This window comes from Aptenodytes forsteri, unplaced genomic scaffold (assembly GCF_000699145.1).
Source record: "Aptenodytes forsteri isolate BGI_AS27 unplaced genomic scaffold, ASM69914v1 Scaffold54, whole genome shotgun sequence".
NCBI lineage: Eukaryota > Metazoa > Chordata > Aves > Sphenisciformes > Spheniscidae > Aptenodytes > Aptenodytes forsteri.
This window is the reverse complement of record NW_008796044.1, coordinates 2,443,915-2,461,378: the sequence shown is the minus strand read 5'-3', so window position 1 is coordinate 2,461,378 and position 17,464 is coordinate 2,443,915. Positions and strand designations below refer to the sequence as shown.

General features: G+C 44.4%; 1 protein-coding gene across 1 annotated transcript in view; it reads left to right on the top strand.

Annotated features, from left to right (window-relative positions):
• The first annotated feature begins 363 nt into the window (after positions 1-363).
• The window catches only part of WWC1 (WW and C2 domain containing 1), a 61,896-nt gene continuing 44,795 nt past the window's right edge, over positions 364-17,464 (top strand). Inside the window, exon 1 of the mRNA XM_009285707.2 lies at positions 364-416. The gene's annotated coding sequence lies outside the window, so the exon portion shown is untranslated. The remainder of the gene's footprint in view (positions 417-17,464) is intronic.

Sequence of the window (17,464 nt, the reverse complement as noted above, 5' to 3'; positions counted from 1 at the left end):
GGAAAAGCCAGCAAAGTTCTCGTGTTCTTTCCTCCCCACTGAGGTTAGTCCCTCTTTGAAAGTTGTGTTGTCTGATTTAGCTTTCCTGCCCCTGCTTTGTAACAGCCCGCTTCTGGGATGCTTTGATTCAACTGAACAAGGAAACAGGGCAATGCACTCAATTCACTAAGGACTATATATGCATTTTTCTGGCTGGCACAGGTGTAACAAATTGCCCTTTTAGTCCTGTTTACTTGTTTTTCTCATTCGGTCACAGGTAGGTTCTGCTCCTTGGTGATCAGAGAAGAGCCCTGGATTCCCTGTTGCTGTCTTGTGTTGTGATCAAGGAGGCATGTAGCAGAGGTGATGTCCCTTTGGTGCTTGGGGGCTCTGCTGTACAAAGCTGTACTTCGGTTGATTTGAAACGATGTTTCCAGGTAACTGTGAAAAGTTGTTGCTTTTACAATGAGCGCTGAGAATTTGTCATCGTCTGCCATGTCAGAGCATCAGCGTGTCTAAGCTGGTGGCTAGTCACATAAGGGGATGAAAATGCAGCACTGGGTACTTGAAGAATATGAATTGGTTTAGTTCCATAGAAGGGACAAAATTGGGGTAAACAAACCCAGTCCTTCTTAAACTGAACCCTGAGTGGGTGACTTGTTGGCTTTATATGGTGGACACTTTGCCTGTCAAGCGGTTCAGGTGCAGACAGGGGAATGGCTGATGTGTGAGGCATGATGTTTCTGATTACTGTGAGGCTGTATGAGCTGGTTTTATGCCAGTATTTTTTATTATATGTTGAGAAAAAATAGAAGGGATTAATTTATTAACAAACCTCACTTTTCAAATGAGTGCTGCTGAGGTAGAGGCTGGATGGGATGTGAATTTGATTGCCTGCCCCTGCCCCCCCCCCTCATTTTAGTAACCATAAATGATTGCCTCTGGATCCATCTCAAAAGAGTACAGTGAACCATTGCTTACAGTATTGTAACTACTTGTACATTTGCTGGTGGAAAAGGTAAAAAGCTTTGCCCTAGAGCTTGTTTGTGGCTGGAGTGCATCACTTAACCTTGCCTTCTTGTGCTGCTGGAGGTCTGGCTGTAGGCCTGAGCACAAGCCCCACTGGCAGGGCTGGAGCAGGCTGAGGAGCGACTGAGCCTTCTGCCCTGAGAGGTGGCCGTTCCTTCAGCCCTGGTGCCCATCCATCTCCTCACTAAGCTAGCTGGCACACAGAAAACTGCTCCCTCTTTTTCTGGGCACAGTTTCTGCTGCTGCAGTAAATTGAAATGGCCTAAGGACTGTCTTTTGCAGCAGTGACCTTCCTGCAAAACATGGTTCCCCTAGAAGTCATGACTTGCTCCTGAGCTGCAGTCAGTGCAGTTGCGCTGTGCTTGCCTGGCACTGTGGGTGGTGAGCATGGGTTCAGCGAGGCAGCCATGTCACTTGTAGTTTGTCTTTCAAAGCAGACAGCTTAAATATCAGATTGATGCTTTCTCAGTGCTGCGCTGTGGGCTGTAATTTCATCTGCTGCAACACTGTGAAGGTGACACCTAAAAAGGTATGTGCTTCTTTCTGGATGTCCTCCCTGTATCTTCTGCATGCATAACTGGAGGCACCATTTTACCTGCATGTTGGCCTTGCTCAGCATGTGGTTGCTTAGGAGCCTAGCAAAACACTCAACATTTTTCTCTGAAATGCTGTTAGAGAGAATTTCCATGTCATATTTCATTCATCCCAAGCACTGCAGTTTCTGCAATATCGCTGTCCTTTGTCTTCTCTGGTCTGGAACAGTAGAAGCATCTGTTTATGCCATTGATTTGGCAATTATTAGAAGGACACTGAATAAAGGACATTATTAAAGGAAAGGAGGAGTATTCAAAGACCGCTGCCAGTAAGGTCTGTGTTTTTAATAGTTTTGCAGATTCATCACTGATTTTGGAACTTGATAGCAAGTTGGTTCTCTGGATCAGTCTGTAGGTTAGCTTAAAGATACTAGACAAGGGCAACAGGAGTATTTTGTTTGCCAGAGAATTTCAGCTTGGTCTTTGCAGATGAGCTGAACTGTGGATAATGATTTATTTACCTGAGCTGATAGGAGTAAGTTAATATACATGTTGAGAATTATGCACTGATGGTGTATGGGTAGAAATGAATGAAATGGATAATACAGTGAAACTATTTGGTGAAAAAATTACTGGCATGGGAGTTGCATTTCATTTAGGTGCTGATGGTGAAGTAGTACTCAGTTAAGCAGCAAATTTCAAACCTGTGAGCTCTCGTGATGGCTTGCTTGAGACCAGATGTACAGTGCTATAAGGCACAATGTCAGATCCATTAAACAACTTTGACTTAAAAAGAAGGATGGAAATGAATAGCTTAGATATTTTAGGTAATTGCCTTGAGCAACAGTGATGGTTGTATTGGAACAGCTTCAGTAAGTTATAAACAAGCTATGGCTGAGGCTAGCTCAGGCAACTGATAATTTGCATAGTGCCTGGCATAATTTGGTTGGAGAAGAGCACACATGGTGTATGCAGGCTGTACTTCTTGGTGTCTGCCCTGAGCTCCCTTACAGGGGTTGTGTGTACCTGCAGAGGTCTGGTTCTGGTAACACTTCCCATCTACCCAGCTGCTTTAGTTTTACCTGAAGTATCTTGCTACAAATACTGGTTTTCACTGAGTAAGACTTAAAATGGGGTTTTACCCATTCAGCTGCTTCTTGTCCTTTGGCAGCTATAAAGGCTACAAAAACTGATAGTTATGGAGAAGAAATGTTATTGAGGGATCTTGGAACAAAATAGTATTTTACACTATGGAAAAAAAAACACCCAGATTTTTTCCTTTTTTTGGATGGGTGGAAGAAGGGAAAACATGACTGAGGTAAGCTGGACAAGGATGGCTTTCTGACATTGTCAGCTATACAGGATTTGGATTGTGCATAGAGAAGACTGGCTCTGAAATCATTTGTTTTTCAGAACCTTGCTCTGTAAATTTCAAGGAAGGGTACTGTTTAAGGTAACTGGAGATGAGAACAACCTAAATGTATAGAGAGACATCCTGTTCTGGAATTGGACATATCTTGACATGTGAGCATCTCCTTGTGCAGGTGTTAGGTTAGAAATCCGGTGGTGATTTGAATGGTCAAATTTGTTAGTACTTTCTTGTGTGAACAAGGTGGATGTATAAGAGTTGAACATAGTAATTGAGTTGCTAATTAACTTGGCTCTTAAGCATGGCTTTTTGGAAAGTAATGCTGCCTCTTGTCCCATTCCTCACGGAAAGGCAGGGTGTGCTCTGGCTGATGTCCATGGTGACCTGGGGCATTTCATGCCCCACGAGAAAATCTCAGGAGTGAATGTCTTGTGCCTTAAAGCACCTGCAGATCCTGTGACTTGTTTGCTAGGCTGCTCCAGAAGGAGGACCTATTTTGTGAAGAGAGCATAGGGATGTCTACACCACCTTTTTTCCCTGGTTACATCCCCTGCATTGAAAACTGAGACAAAATACCCTGTTACAGAGAAGCAGGTGCTGGGGCTTGATATGGCATAAAGAAAGATGTGATTTCCTACTGCACTTCGCTAGGTTTGTGTGGTCTCTACTAGATTTTAAGAGCTTATTTTGACCAAGAGCACTTATTTTCCAAGACAAACCTGAAACTCATACAGAGTTGGTGCCTTCTGCTGCTTCCCCTGACTTGCAGGGAAGAGAAACGTGAAAATGGAAGTGGTTTGGCTTGACTCATTACGAAGCCCCTAAATAATACTTTGTGCCTCATGCACCAAATGCTTAAAATCCTTCTATTTTGGAGTTCAAGTTAAATAATCAGGCTAAATGGCAAAGCATAGAAGGTAAAAATGGAAAATCCAGTGCAGAGTACATCCCTTTGAAAGTATAGCATAAAGTATATGATTCCTTAGGATAGGGCTTTCCATAGGATGGAGCCGTGCTATGGGATGAAGCCAATTGAATTAGGGGGGGTAGAGCTCACCTGCAGGTAATGTTGGATATTTGGAGATCTGAGAAGCTGAAATGAAATCTTCAGCAGAAGAAATTCTTTTAAAAATGAGAAATGCCAGAAACATCATATAATCCATGAAAAACATAGCTATTGCTTTCCGTTTTTACGTAAAAAGCACCCAAATGCTTTGTTAATGAGAAGCCAACTAAAGCGCTGAGCACAGGTAGATCTGTGCAGCCCCGTGGTTTTGTGCTGTGTGCCACTTGTCATTAGCCTTGCCAGCTGCTGCTGCGTGAGGCTATGTGCAGCGTGGAAGGGAGCCCTGGTCAGAGCTGCAGAGCTGGGGCTGCTGGGTGCCTCGCCTGGGGTGCTCTGGAGAGAGCTGTTGTGTTGCAGTCGATCTGCCTGCAACCAGTGGGAGCAGAACTGGGCACTAGTAAACGAAGGCAAAAATGAGAAGCCAACTAAAGCGCTGAGCACAGGTAGATCTGTGCAGCCCCGTGGTTTTGTGCTGTGTGCCACTTGTCATTAGCCTTGCCAGCTGCTGCTGCGTGAGGCTATGTGCAGCGTGGAAGGGAGCCCTGGTCAGAGCTGCAGAGCTGGGGCTGCTGGGTGCCTCGCCTGGGGTGCTCTGGAGAGAGCTGTTGTGTTGCAGTCGATCTGCCTGCAACCAGTGGGAGCAGAACTGGGCACTAGTAAACGAAGGCAAAATGACTGAAGGGAAGAGACAGCATCTCTGATGTGCCGCGGCATTATCTGTCTGGCAAATACCTAGGACAGGGATCTCCATCTGGCATGGGCTTGGCTGTCGAGGAGTGGCTGCTGCCATGGGAACAGAGGTCCCTTCCTGCCGGAGTGCCAGGGCCCTTCTGCTGGGATTAAACCCGGGACAGCTGCATTATGGCAGGCAGAGCTGCTGGCTCCGATCTTGAGCTCTTTGTCTTCACAACCCATCACCTGCACTGCTGCTTTTTCCTTGCTAACATCACTCTTATTGCTTCAGAATATGGGTTAAACATTACGCTGTACTCTGCTTTCAGATGCTTGGAGTGGTAAAAAAGGGAATAGGGATTTTAAACATCGTTGGGGGAGCAATGTGTGCAACTGGGGTCACACACAGCCAGTCACTCTCGCAGGGCTCAGCTTTGTATTCAGATGTGCTGGCTGGCAAGCTGCAGACATTCCAGATACTTGTGTTCGTTTTGGCTGTATCCAGGCACGCACTCACAAAGAGCAAGATGCGTGCAGTGAAGTATAAATCCCGTCCTCTAATGACTGAAAGCACCGTTGTGTGCGCATACATGCTTAACAGATTGTATAATTAGCTGGCTTTGTAAGCAGGCAGCATGTGTGATTCTTCAACAGTTATCTAAAATCTTATGTGGTGTGAGGAGTGTCTGCGGGTCCTTAAGCTTGTTGTATCCATGCACCGGTGACTGCTGGGCGGAGGAGAGGGGGCTGCATCCCCTGTGCCTGGAGGAGAGGGGCTTCCCAGGCCCGCCATCATCACCTCTGCCTTTCCTCTGAGCCCTGGGCTGGCAGGCAGCTCTTTCCCCTTTGGCTGCCGGTGCTGGGCTGGTTTGGCTGGCTGCTCTGTGGGTGTGGGGACAGGGTGACAGGGGCTGTCCCCAAAGGCAGCCTCCATGCAGCGCCCTTGAAGACAGGCTCACCAGATCATGTAGTCATGTGCTTTAGTGTGCACAATGTGAGTTACAGCTAGAGTCCTTCTCTTGGCCTGTGAGTTTGATTAGGCTTTGGCTCAGGCTGCAACCTGATTTTATATGAAATATTTAATTCAGAGATGTTAATCCTGGAGGTCACAAGCCTCACTGCAGAGTTATCCTGACCCTGCAGCACAGGAACTGTTGGGCCTGCTGGCGAAGCAGCTGCTGCTGCAGTGCTGTGCCTGCTTGCTCTTGGGAGAGAGGTGTTGCTAACCCCAGGGAGCTGGTTGCAAGCAAGTAGGAAAGCTGGGCTTTACTGCTGTGGAGGAATGCGACAGGTTGTGCCGGCGTCCAGGAGACGCAGAGGGTGGGAACGCATAGCAGGGCCCAGGGCTGCGTGCTTGGGATTTCACTGGAGCCGGGGAGGAGCCAGCAGGGAAGCGAACATGACCTTGAAAATCCTTATCGAGATGAAAAGGTGCAGTCAGGGAGCACATTCCTCTGCTGGCTGTGCTGCGCACAGTGCGCAGCCCAGCTGGGCTGACAGCGCGCGCTGCGGCTGCACACAGCTCCGACAAACAGCTCCTTGTCATGTCCCCAGGAGATCACTTCCTGCAGTCGGTGGCAGGGTGTCCGTCGGTCCCACGGCAGGGCTGGCGTGATCTAAGGGTGCGCGTAAATCTAAGGCACCAGCTTCTAAAGTTGACCATTTCTATGCGCTTCATTTATAAGTAGTAATGAGTCTGAAGGCGGTAGGAAGGCAAAGTCTGGCAGCTGGAGAAGATGGGCCACTCGAGAAGACCAGTTTTAATTATGATTCCGTGGCAGATGAAGCTCATCTGTGAGTTTGGTGCCCAGGAATCTGGTGAGCAGCCAGACAGCTCATCACAACCAACAAGGGGGCGTTGTGGTTTTCTCCAGTGCTGCTTCTGTTCCTGACACTCCTCTGTCGCTGGCATGCTATCGACTGCTAACCCAACTGTAAATTGACTCGGCAGAAAAGTCTGGGTACTCTTGTGTTGTGTTACTGAATGGAAGCAGTTCGTGGGAGGGCTTGGAGGGTGCAATAGGGGAGAGCAGAGCTGCTGGACAGGGAAGAGGAGCAAGGAAAAGGTGTGTAGGGGTGGAAGGTGGGAGAGATGCTTTTTATGGGAGTGACAAACCATTAGCCTGGCTCAGTTGCTGATGTCTTTGTGCTGTGGATCCGACACACTTCTCCCTGCCCCTCCTGTACTAGCACGTGTCCTTGTACAGTCATATGCTGATTCAGGTTAAGAAACTGCATTGCCTAGAAATTGATCCTTTTTTAAAATGCTTTTTGGGTGCATTTAATCCTGAAGCACATCCCAGGAAAGTGTCACAGTACAGATAAAGCAACTCTTGTAGTGTAAAAAAGAAATCAACACTTACTACTACAACTATGAACATGTGCTGCAAAATGATAAACGCTGCATTCCTGAAGAAATCTAGGTATCATTACAGCTTGTCTGTGACTGTGGCACTTCTATTGCTGAGACTGTGCTGCAACTTTGGGAGCAGATACTTAAAATCTGTTGGGTTTTTTTTTCTCTTGACAAGGATAGAATAAAAACCTCTTTCTCCATGTCTATATGAACTTACTCGTGTGCTGTGTGTTTTTTGTTAGAGGAATTCAGGTGTTTGCCAGTGTGTTTTAGATAATGCCTTTCTAAATGCTTAGCTTAGAGCATTTGGGCAAAAATCTTGTCTTGCTTATCAAATTCAGAACCTTTTCAGTTTTAGAGGATCTAGATGTGTGCTAGGAATTTGCATGTGTGCTAATGATCTCGGGAAGTCTGTTTTTTAGCTACTGTGGAATGGTGTGGCCTCTGCTCAGGGAGATGGAGCTTGGCTCATTCTTGCTGGCTGGGGCAGTCCATTCACTCTAGTACGTGAAGACTTGTCTTCCAGTTGAATGAGCTGAACCGACTTGCTGAGGAGTGCGATAAGTAGTCTTGCCGTCACCTCTGATGCTCTTGTGGGAGTAGTATTTGGTCCTGTTGAGTGGCAGAGCTGTCAGGATTGGTAGGCTGGCATGTGCTGTATCTAGTTGGGTTACAGAGAATATGCTGCGTGTCCACAGCCTGCTCCTGGGCAAAGCATGGGATGGCACGACCACACCATTTCTCTCAAAACTGGTGGACTTGCTAGCCAGCTTCCTTGTTGGTCTGAGCTTGATGCCATAACCACAGCTTTTGTTTGCCATGATACTTGATTAAGATGAATGTAGCATCTTTGTTTTTTTTCTTTGAAGTTACTCAGCTTGTGAGGCCAGGATGAAGTGCAGCCTGTTCTGCTGCGATTCACCTCCTTCACTTCTTAATGTGGAGCAATTAGTATGGTAATACTGAAGCTGGTGTCTCTGCTGTCATACGAGGCAGGAGCTTGAATGAGGTACAGAACCTTTAGAGACTTGTTAGAAGCTAACTTTTTTGGCAGGCTATCATTATAAACCTTGAAACCACTGGTACTGAAACAATAACCACCAGGCATTCAGTTACGATGAAAATTGAGGGGAGAGGATCGTTAAATGCCAACCCACCTACATCCTTCCAGTGCAGAGTTTGTGACCTGGTTTTCTGAGGAGTGAATTGCCTGCAGGACCACTGGCTTGCTCTCAGCTTGACTTAGCAGAATGCTGGTTGTCTTCTCACAGTCACTTAATGCAGCTGCAGGCGGCCTTGGCTGTTCTCATTAGCTCTGTGACTTCCAGTGGTGAATGGCCAGTACTGTTGAGGTGAAACTTTCCTGTACTATAGCACCAATGCCAGTAAGGTTATAATGTCATCACCAAAACCAGAATTTAGTCTTCAGGGGCTACTCTGATTTTATTTTATTTTGTTTTATAAAAACTTGTAATCTTTTGCTCTTCCCTGAGAGGGAGTGCTGTTAATCTGGCCTTCTTTTTTTTTTTTTTAAAAATGTGGAAGAAGGTTGCTATTTTTTCCCAAAGTTTGGAGGTATTGCTAGCAGAGTTGACTCTCTGGAAGAGCAAGAGACTGACTACGGAGAAAGATGAATTTGATAACGGTGAGAAGCTTCAGCACACCAAAGCAGAGGTAATATGCTAAGACCATTGACAATTGATTTCTTTTGTCGAGAATATTTCTCTTATGAGAACTATTTCAAAGTATGTTTTATTGCTTCCAAAGAGATTTAGAGTAGTTGATGTAACTTTGCTGTCAGGAGTTGATAATCTTTCAAGGTGCAAACGAGTTTGGCACATCTGTTGTATGAGGAAGAAGCGGGGATGGGAGAAGTAGGAATACAGCGATATCAAAAAGACACAATCTAAGGTGGTTTTAGTCACCTTCACCAGAGTATATTGGAAAGAGGAAGATTGTTCCTTGGGAAGGAGGTTCCTGTGCTCTTTTCTCATACACTAAAGTAAAAAAGTAGCTAAACATTAATAGTAAGACTATGTAAGGTGTGTCTCTGACACATACCTAGACCATGAAGTGTGAGCAGCAGCGATGAAGTGGTACCTATGCTGTCTTCACTTAGCGGAAAGAAATGCTGTGCATTTTGAACTGAGGAATAGCTAAAAAGCTTTTGATACCTGGTACCTCTGTAAGGGTCTATTGGACATTTAAAATAATTGATACACTGTATTAGGTAGAAACTTGGTTAACTGCTTCAGGCCAAAACATATAGCAGTCTCTTCTCCACAAGGCTTTTGCAGCAAAGTAATAGTTACCCCATGGTAAAAGATGACACTTTCACACACATGTATGCACACGTTTAAAGATGCCACCTTGCTTTTTTGGCAACCAGTTATAATTTGGGATCAGGATATTGTTTATTTTTCATACTTAACTGCTGAGCCCTTCTACTTACATCCTCTTTGAACAATTGATACCAATGGCATCCATGAGCTTGTGTCCATAGAGATCCTCAGATAATACTCCCTGCAATGATATTTGAGTCGTAAATAGTCTTGGGAAATGAATGTTTCATAAGGAGTTTTCCCTTGAATTCTGAAAAATGACATGTTGCCTCTGGGACCAGGAGGAGCATTTTAAATTTTGAGTAAGACTAAAATGCTTCTCCTGATCAGGAGACGAGGCAACTCAGTATAATGAAACTTGTGCTGAATTCAAGAGTTACTATCCCCTTTCTCAGTCTCATACACCAATGCTTTAGGAAGACTCATTTATTTTGCCTGCGGCTGTGTAAATTCCATGCAAAGAAGAGGGAAAGGGTCCCCCCCGAGTACAGTGTCCCCGGAGGAGACTGTTGGCTGTGGGCTGGTGTTTCGGGAGGGAGTGGGCAGCTCTCCTGGTGTCGCACACGCTCCAGCTGTGGAGACTCCCTGTGCACGGGGGTCTCCCTCACTGCTCCTGGACCTGGCAGCTAGGAATTGCAAGGGGTGCTACGAGCAGTATCCCAGTTTCCAGATACCATGGTGCTGATATGTTTGACTTTGCCTGTGATGAAATGCATGTTTGTCCTGAACCTGAAGACGACTTTCACCTTAGTAGCACTGTTCCAGAGTCTTGAAAGTAGACAGTACCAAAACCATAGTCCTTCTCCCAGTTGAGCTGTGGTCCCTGAGTCTCTGGCTGTGCCTCTCTGCAGATGGACTATTTTCTTTCTTCCTGGGCTGAGTGCTGGGCATGCAGATCTTCAGCAGGCTGCTTGTGCCACTTTGGAGCTGGCAGAAGGACTGCAAGGGGGCTTTAGGCTGTGTGAGACAGGTGGGGAAAGGGAATACAAAGAGCAAGTGGTGTTATAACTTCTATGTTAACACAAATAAATCTATTGGCAAAATATATTGATAGTGGATCATTCAAAAGTAATTGATTTACTCTTACAAACATCATTTAACTCACTTGGTGATGCAAATCTCATATTTTGCTGTCCTCAAATGAGTGAGCAAACTTCAATAGTTGTTGATTTGTATTGACCTCCTTGCAATGTGTGAAGTACTGAGCTATGTTTTGTGCTTTTTACAGTTCTGTCTATAAACGCAGTTTGAAATAATTTTTTGTGGCTTAACTACATAGTAAATCAAGGCCTTGTTACTGTGGATGAAAAAGGTACTAAACCTATTAGCTTTATACTCTTACGCTTCTAACTCTTTGCATCTCTTAAAGCTTTACTCTCCTGAGGTGGTTTTAGACATCTGTTCTTGTTTTGACATTTCTTGTTTATTTTTTGTCTATAAACGCAGTTTGAAATAATTTTTTGTGGCTTAACTACATAGTAAATCAAGGCCTTGTTACTGTGGATGAAAAAGGTACTAAACCTATTAGCTTTATACTCTTACGCTTCTAACTCTTTGCATCTCTTAAAGCTTTACTCTCCTGAGGTGGTTTTAGACATCTGTTCTTGTTTTGACATTTCTTGTTCATTTTTATACATTATGTCCTTTCAGGATCTGAGAAGGCATTGCATCAACACTAGTAGATAGTAAAGCTGATACTGTGAATTCCAGCTGCTTAAGCGCTTCAGCAGTTGCTGCATCCGTGAGCCGAGTGCTGCGTAACCTGGCCTTTCTCCTCTTCGGACCAGAAGTGAGGTGCCATGCCTTCATTTCCAAAGGCTGTCTTCAGTGCTAAGCCACAAGGCTGAGTCTGTTGAAATAGCTTTGGTTTGCCCCTCTTGAAGGACATGGCACGGATTACAGTTTGCAGGGCAATGCCTATGCTTAAGTATTAGTGTTCTGTATCTTGAATTCACAATTGCTTTGCAACTAGAAGGATTTTTGTTCTTGTGTGTTCTCCACTGCTCCAAGATCATCTTGACCAGGCATCTCCACTGATTCTTACAGGCAGCCAGAAATACTCCTGTTCATACCTGGTACTGCTGAGTTTACGACGGCATTGAAGGGGCCCATGTCCTCCTATGACTGCACTTAGCCTCTTTGGGGTTCGCTTGACTTGCTAGCTTCCTATGTGTAGCTGGATTCAGCTCTATCTAGACAAGGTTTCTGAGTTGACAGGCTGCTGTCAGATCAGAGAGCAGTGAAGTAATGTTTCCAGAACTGATCTAGGCATTGCTTGAAAGCAAAGTGGCTGCAGCTGATCTGTCTTAGGGCAAAGAGCAGAAGAGGCTGTGGTGATGCCCTGCTGCTTGCCTAGACTATGTGCTGCAAGTGATGCAGAACAAAGCCTGCTAATGTTGCTGTTTGGGATCGAGAACATCAAATAGCTATATAACTCAATAAGAACATTTAGAATGCAGAAATAGCAAGCAGGCAGTCCTACTAAAGCTGCTGTACAGAGTTAGCAATTAGCCCAGTGCTAGTAGGTGAACCAGGGAGCAGCGTACAAACTACGTGCATGTAAAACCAGCCTCCTGTGCTTCCACTGCCCCTTTGTAAATAGGCTTCCATACTAGCAATGCTTGGTTTCTACACTGGGTAGACTAGGGAGCCTAGATGAGTCCAGTGATGCCATCCTAGAGTTGTCTATTTTCCAACTTCAAATGCCACGTGAATAAAGGGCACAGGAGCTGGTAGTATTGCAGGAGGTATTTGCTGTCATACTGCTCTTTTTCACAGTAGAGAGAGAACGTGCTGGTAAGAAATATAGCAACATGCATTGCTTCTCAAAGAATTAAGGCTTTTAATCACCATACATGAAGTGACAATTCAGTGCCTGATGAAGTCAGGTTGTGGGGTGAACCGCAGATTCGTTCCCCTCTATAGACATCCAGATGGTCAGCCCAATGCTCCCTCTGGGTCGCATATCCATGGGATAACGTGTTCCTGAATGCTGAGGTACAGCAATTGTTCAATATATGCCTCGTTGCCAGAATCTCAAATGTTTATCTTTTTCTGACAGTAGCTATTGGTTCCCTGCTATAGGAGCTGTGTTGTGGGGGGGAGTCTGTCCTATACACCTCTTTATCTTGAGGCATCTTGCCAATGTAAACTGCTGCCAGCCACACTGTAGGCAGCCTTTCAGAGAAGTGGGAGTGCAGGCTGCAAGAACAGAGACAAGCCTTCCAGTTCATAATCTCCCAGATATGTCAAAAACTAGTTTAACTACCCTGGATGTTTGGTAGACAATTTACCCCTTACTGTGAAGTGACCAGTTGCCTTCTTTGAGAATAGTCAAACCTCTGAGTGAAGAGGGAGCTGACTTGGTTTTAGTTAATCTATTCAGGCTGTGCAGGTGGCAAGGCTGCTTCTCATCCTAGAAGAACTGAAGGCAAACTTAAACCTCAACTATTTAAAGACATTTGAGTTACTTGCATGGTTAAATTCCAACTCTTGCATGCTTTTAGTTTAGTAGTGTTGCACTGTTCTCATTGAGTTGTACCTTACGCTTTTATATCTTTTCTGCTTAATCGGTTCAGGAAAGTATGCAGGATATACAGGCTGGCAGGCAAGTTAATGTTGTGAGAAGCCTCAGCTCCCGTTTCCTGACTTTTTAACCTTGAACTATCCCAGGAATGTTGCGTTTGAGTGATTAAGAAGGTATGACTGACCTCCTGCCTCTCTCCTGCTAGCAGAACCAGTTTGTTAATCTCTGGGAATGATCTGAAATCTGTAAGTGGTTTTTGATAGTCTTCTCCTCGCAAATACCTTAGTAGTTCTTCGCTTCCAGGAGTAAATGATTTGTACTGAAAAGAAATGCATGGGCAAACAGACTGTCACTGTGTGCAAAGAAGAGCTTGTAAACATGCAAGCCTTTTCAAAAGTGGATAGAACAAGCAAGCAGCTAATCATATCATAGAATCATAGAATGGTTTGGGTTGGAAGGGACCTTAAAGATCATCTTGTTCCAACCCCACTGCCATGGGCAGGGACACCTTCAACTAGACCAGGTTGCTCAAAGCCCTATCCAACCTGACCTTGAACAATTCCAGGGATGGGGCATCCACAACTTCTCTGTGCAACCTGTTCCTGCCCCTCACCACCCTCATAGTGAAGAATTTCTTCCTTATATCTAATCTAAATCTACTCTCTTTCAGTTTAAAGCCGTTACCCCTTGTCCTATCACTACATGCCCTTGTAAAAAGTCCATCTCTAACAGCTAACTGTTAGACTGATACATAGGAGGCATGCTGGTGGGGTGGTAAATTGTCTATTACAGCTCAATGCTCCCATGAATCTCAGTAATAGAAATATATTACTATTAAAGGTATAAATGTATTTGTTTGGAATGCTTGAAATACAGGCCATTGCCTGACTTCAGGTGTCTTTGGTGTCTCCTGATCTGCTTTATGTAGAATCTACTTGGGCAGCACATGACTGATTTCTGTAGGAAAAGAAGAATTTGGATGTTACCCGCTCATGCGAAAGAAAGAGGGTCTAAATTGGCAAATTACATACAACTCAAGATCACCTTAATAAGGTGCAGGGGTTATTCTCATGTTGCTGGCCAAAGAGCAGTAGAGGACATCATTGAGTTCTTGAGTGTCACTAAGACTGTTTACAATTAAGATAGCTTGGAAAATAAGCTCTGAGGATAAATGTTGGGCTTGCTTATCCCAGAGGTGGCCCAATGCATGGAGCGCCAGGGGCCAGGAGGAGATGCAAGATGAGATCTTTGGGAGGCTGAGAAGATGCTCAATAACCATGGCAACAAAGGAAACCACTTCTGAAAAGAAAACAGCTCTGCAGTCTGAGTTGCTTGAGAGGTTTTGTTGCTTTTTTAGGGTGTTGCTATTGGTGATGTTTAGGTTGTAGTTTAAGCAAATTTGTTTGGTTTACAGCAACAACTTCAAGTAAGCTGTTTTTCTCAGACTTGACCGCATTTTACTGTAAGGGGTGTAGTTCTGTTCCTAGTTATCCTTTATCACAGCAAGACCGGGACCAGGCTGCAATGCTTGGAGCACAGTTAAGAAGCTTCCCAAATTTATGGGCACTTCTTAAAGGCTTCTCCTTGTTACCTGGGAAGCGCTTTCCCATTCATAGTTCTCTGCTCATGGTGGTCCTGAATTACTCCTTTCTTCTCCCCTCGGTGTGGAGGTCTCCCTTTCTAAAACCACTGTAGTTGCTGAGGTTTTGGTGCAACTGAGGGTGTCGTTGGCCCAGAGCTGCCTGTTGTGTCACTGCTGAGGATACTGGCTGTTAAGGATGAGCTGTTCTCATCACCTTTTCCCTAAATTGCAGTTGGAGTGGGGATCCAAGGGAGTGTTTCATCGTGCCCAGGTGTGTGGTGACGGGGTGAGGAAAGCTTTGCCAGCAAGATCATAAAACAGGGCCTCTTCACTGCCACACCTCCAGCCTTCAAGGGCAATTCTCCCTGCAGTGAGAGAAGATGCTCCCAGGGAAAATAGTTACTATAGTGACGGATAGCCCTGGTGTGTTTGAGGGCTGGATCACCAAGTTGAGTAATAAATGTGTAGGAGTCTATTTTTAAAAGCTTTTGTGAAGAGGAGATTGGTGTAGTCCTAGAAAATTTGTCTGCAAAGTGATAGGTTTTTCCATGCTGAAGTTTAAAAATAATCATTCTGTCTTGAGAATGAGATGACCTCGTTAAAAACAAAGAAGCTTGTATGTCATTGTGTCGAGACTCCTGGCAGTGGTTCTTGCAGTAGCCTTCTGAGTTACAGTAGGAGCTCTACCCATTAACAGGTTCCTCAAAACTCAGACCCATGGGGATTTTGTGTACAGCTACCCCAGTGTCACAGCTGGAATTGAGGTGCTTTTAGCCCGGTCTGTGTAGCACATCCTGGCACATAATGAGCAGTGAGTTTTATTCAAATGAGAAATGAAGAAATGCTGTGTCTAAAAAAAAAAAAAAAAAAAAAAAAAAAATTTGAAGTAGAAGCCACTGAAAATAAAACCTGACTCCAAGCTTCTCCCACAAAATGCTGGGTTTAAAAACTATTTGGTTTTGTAAGAGAAACGGTATGAGTGGAAATACCTGCCAGAACTCAAAATTTCGTTATCTTGCTTGACTTCTTGCCCATGAAACCTGTATGCCTCATACACTCGCTGTGTACCTGTGAGTGCAGGAGGGAAGGGGTGAAATGAACGGAGCTGTTAAGCTGTTAGGTTTTGGTGGCTAATGCTGTAGCTGTAAGAGGAGCTGACATGAAGGTCCTGAGTGATCCAGGTGCTACCTTTGTTCCTTATGCAGTGAGCCACTGCTATTGGTACAGTAAACTGTAGGAAATCCCCTGGTCTGTAGTCTCACCCGTATAGACTCATGAAGGATTTCATATAAGGCCATGTGATCGCTACTGAACTGATTAAAATAAGGCTCTACTGTTTAAATGGTTTCGCTGTGTTATGGGGGTTTGAGGAACCCTGCAAACATAGGGATTAAGTGGGTTTACGTACAGCATAGAAACTTGACAATCTACTGTAGGTTTATAAATGCTTAACTTCTTGGTGACCCAAGCGCACTGTTTGCTGTCTGCACATGTACGTACATGCACATACGTACTCACAGCCATAAGCCTGACTAAAAAGCTGCGTGTGGGTTTGCTAGATTGCTGTAGGCCACCAGTTGGCACTGAAATCCAATAATTACAAAAATAACACTTTCTGGTTTAAGAAGTTCAGAACTGATTTCTGTTACCTTTGTAGTTATTAGCTCCAGATTTGTAAGTGGCACAGTTCACCCATCTCCTGTTCCTGTCAGGAACCTCTGTGATCTTAGAGCCGTGTTTAACAAACCTTCTGTCAATCAAAAACTTGTTATACAAGGATTATTTGCCTTCAGTTTCCTGTGTAATGAGGTTTTTGATTGACAACAGTGGAGTTAAAGACTATAGAAAGGCTTTCTGAATCTGAGATGAGCAAATTTCCATTTAATAGTGTTTGCACATGATAACATTGGCTTCCAGTTTTATCTGTAAAAGAAGCTGAAGGTGATAGATCAAAAATTATAAGTAGTATAGAAACCCTTCTCATTTAAAAATGATGTGACTTATAAACTAGAGCTAGGAAACTAACTTTCTATTTCCTACTGTGGGAAAGGGATTTGAACATCATTTGCCATACAAATACTTGAGCTATTTGGGGCAAACGTTTTGCAAAGATGGAAGTGTCTCAGTGTGTTCACTGGCTGGTAGGTGGGCAATGGCTTTCCCTCAGCCTGCCTCTGCCTGAAGACCATAAGATACTCCTCAGGTTAGGAAGTTGGGTGATGCTGTTATCTTTTACCTCTGTTATCAGGATTACTTTCTGAAATGGTGTCCTTGACTTGCTGTGTGCAGTGGTTGCTGAGGGTACCTGGTTTCCAGGTGTCCTAATGAGCAATTGCACTTGATCGAGTAAATTTGAATTTCCTGAATGAAATCAAATGAAAAAAAAACATTGAAAACTAAGAAGATATGATGGAAATTGATAAATCTAGGTGGCTGTGTCTTTTTCAAAACACTAAATGTTCCTAAAAATGACCCTGATTAAAACTTAGCTCATGGGGGAAGGGCAGTCACAGGTAAGATGAACATGAGATACAGGTGAGTTGATACGAGATGAACATGTGAGTTACTTTTTGGTGAGCTAGAAGGCCAGAGTTAGGCTATGATTTACAAGTATCTTCTCTAGCTCAAGCTGGTTTCTCTTGTAGGAACTCCACACCAAGTTTAGCCTCCAGCTTAGAAGCAGATGAAGCACTTCAGGGGTAGTTCTGGTCTCACTGATGCTCTAAAGGGTATTAGAGCAAAGCGAGCACGGCTGGAAGATGCAGACAAACTCATGTGCCTGAAAGTGTCATCTCTTAACTAGACTAGTTTGGGTTTGATAAAAAATGCTATACCTACAGACTTCAAGTTTTTCCCCTTGGTTCCTTCTTTGTGACTGGAGATCAGAAGTCAAAGTTAGGATTTTCTGAACTTTTTGGTGCATTGCTTTCTTTTGGAAGCTGGATGAATGTATCTGGAGGTTTCCCAAACGGAGGAGGGTAAGGGATGCATAACCATTTTGTAGGTTTCC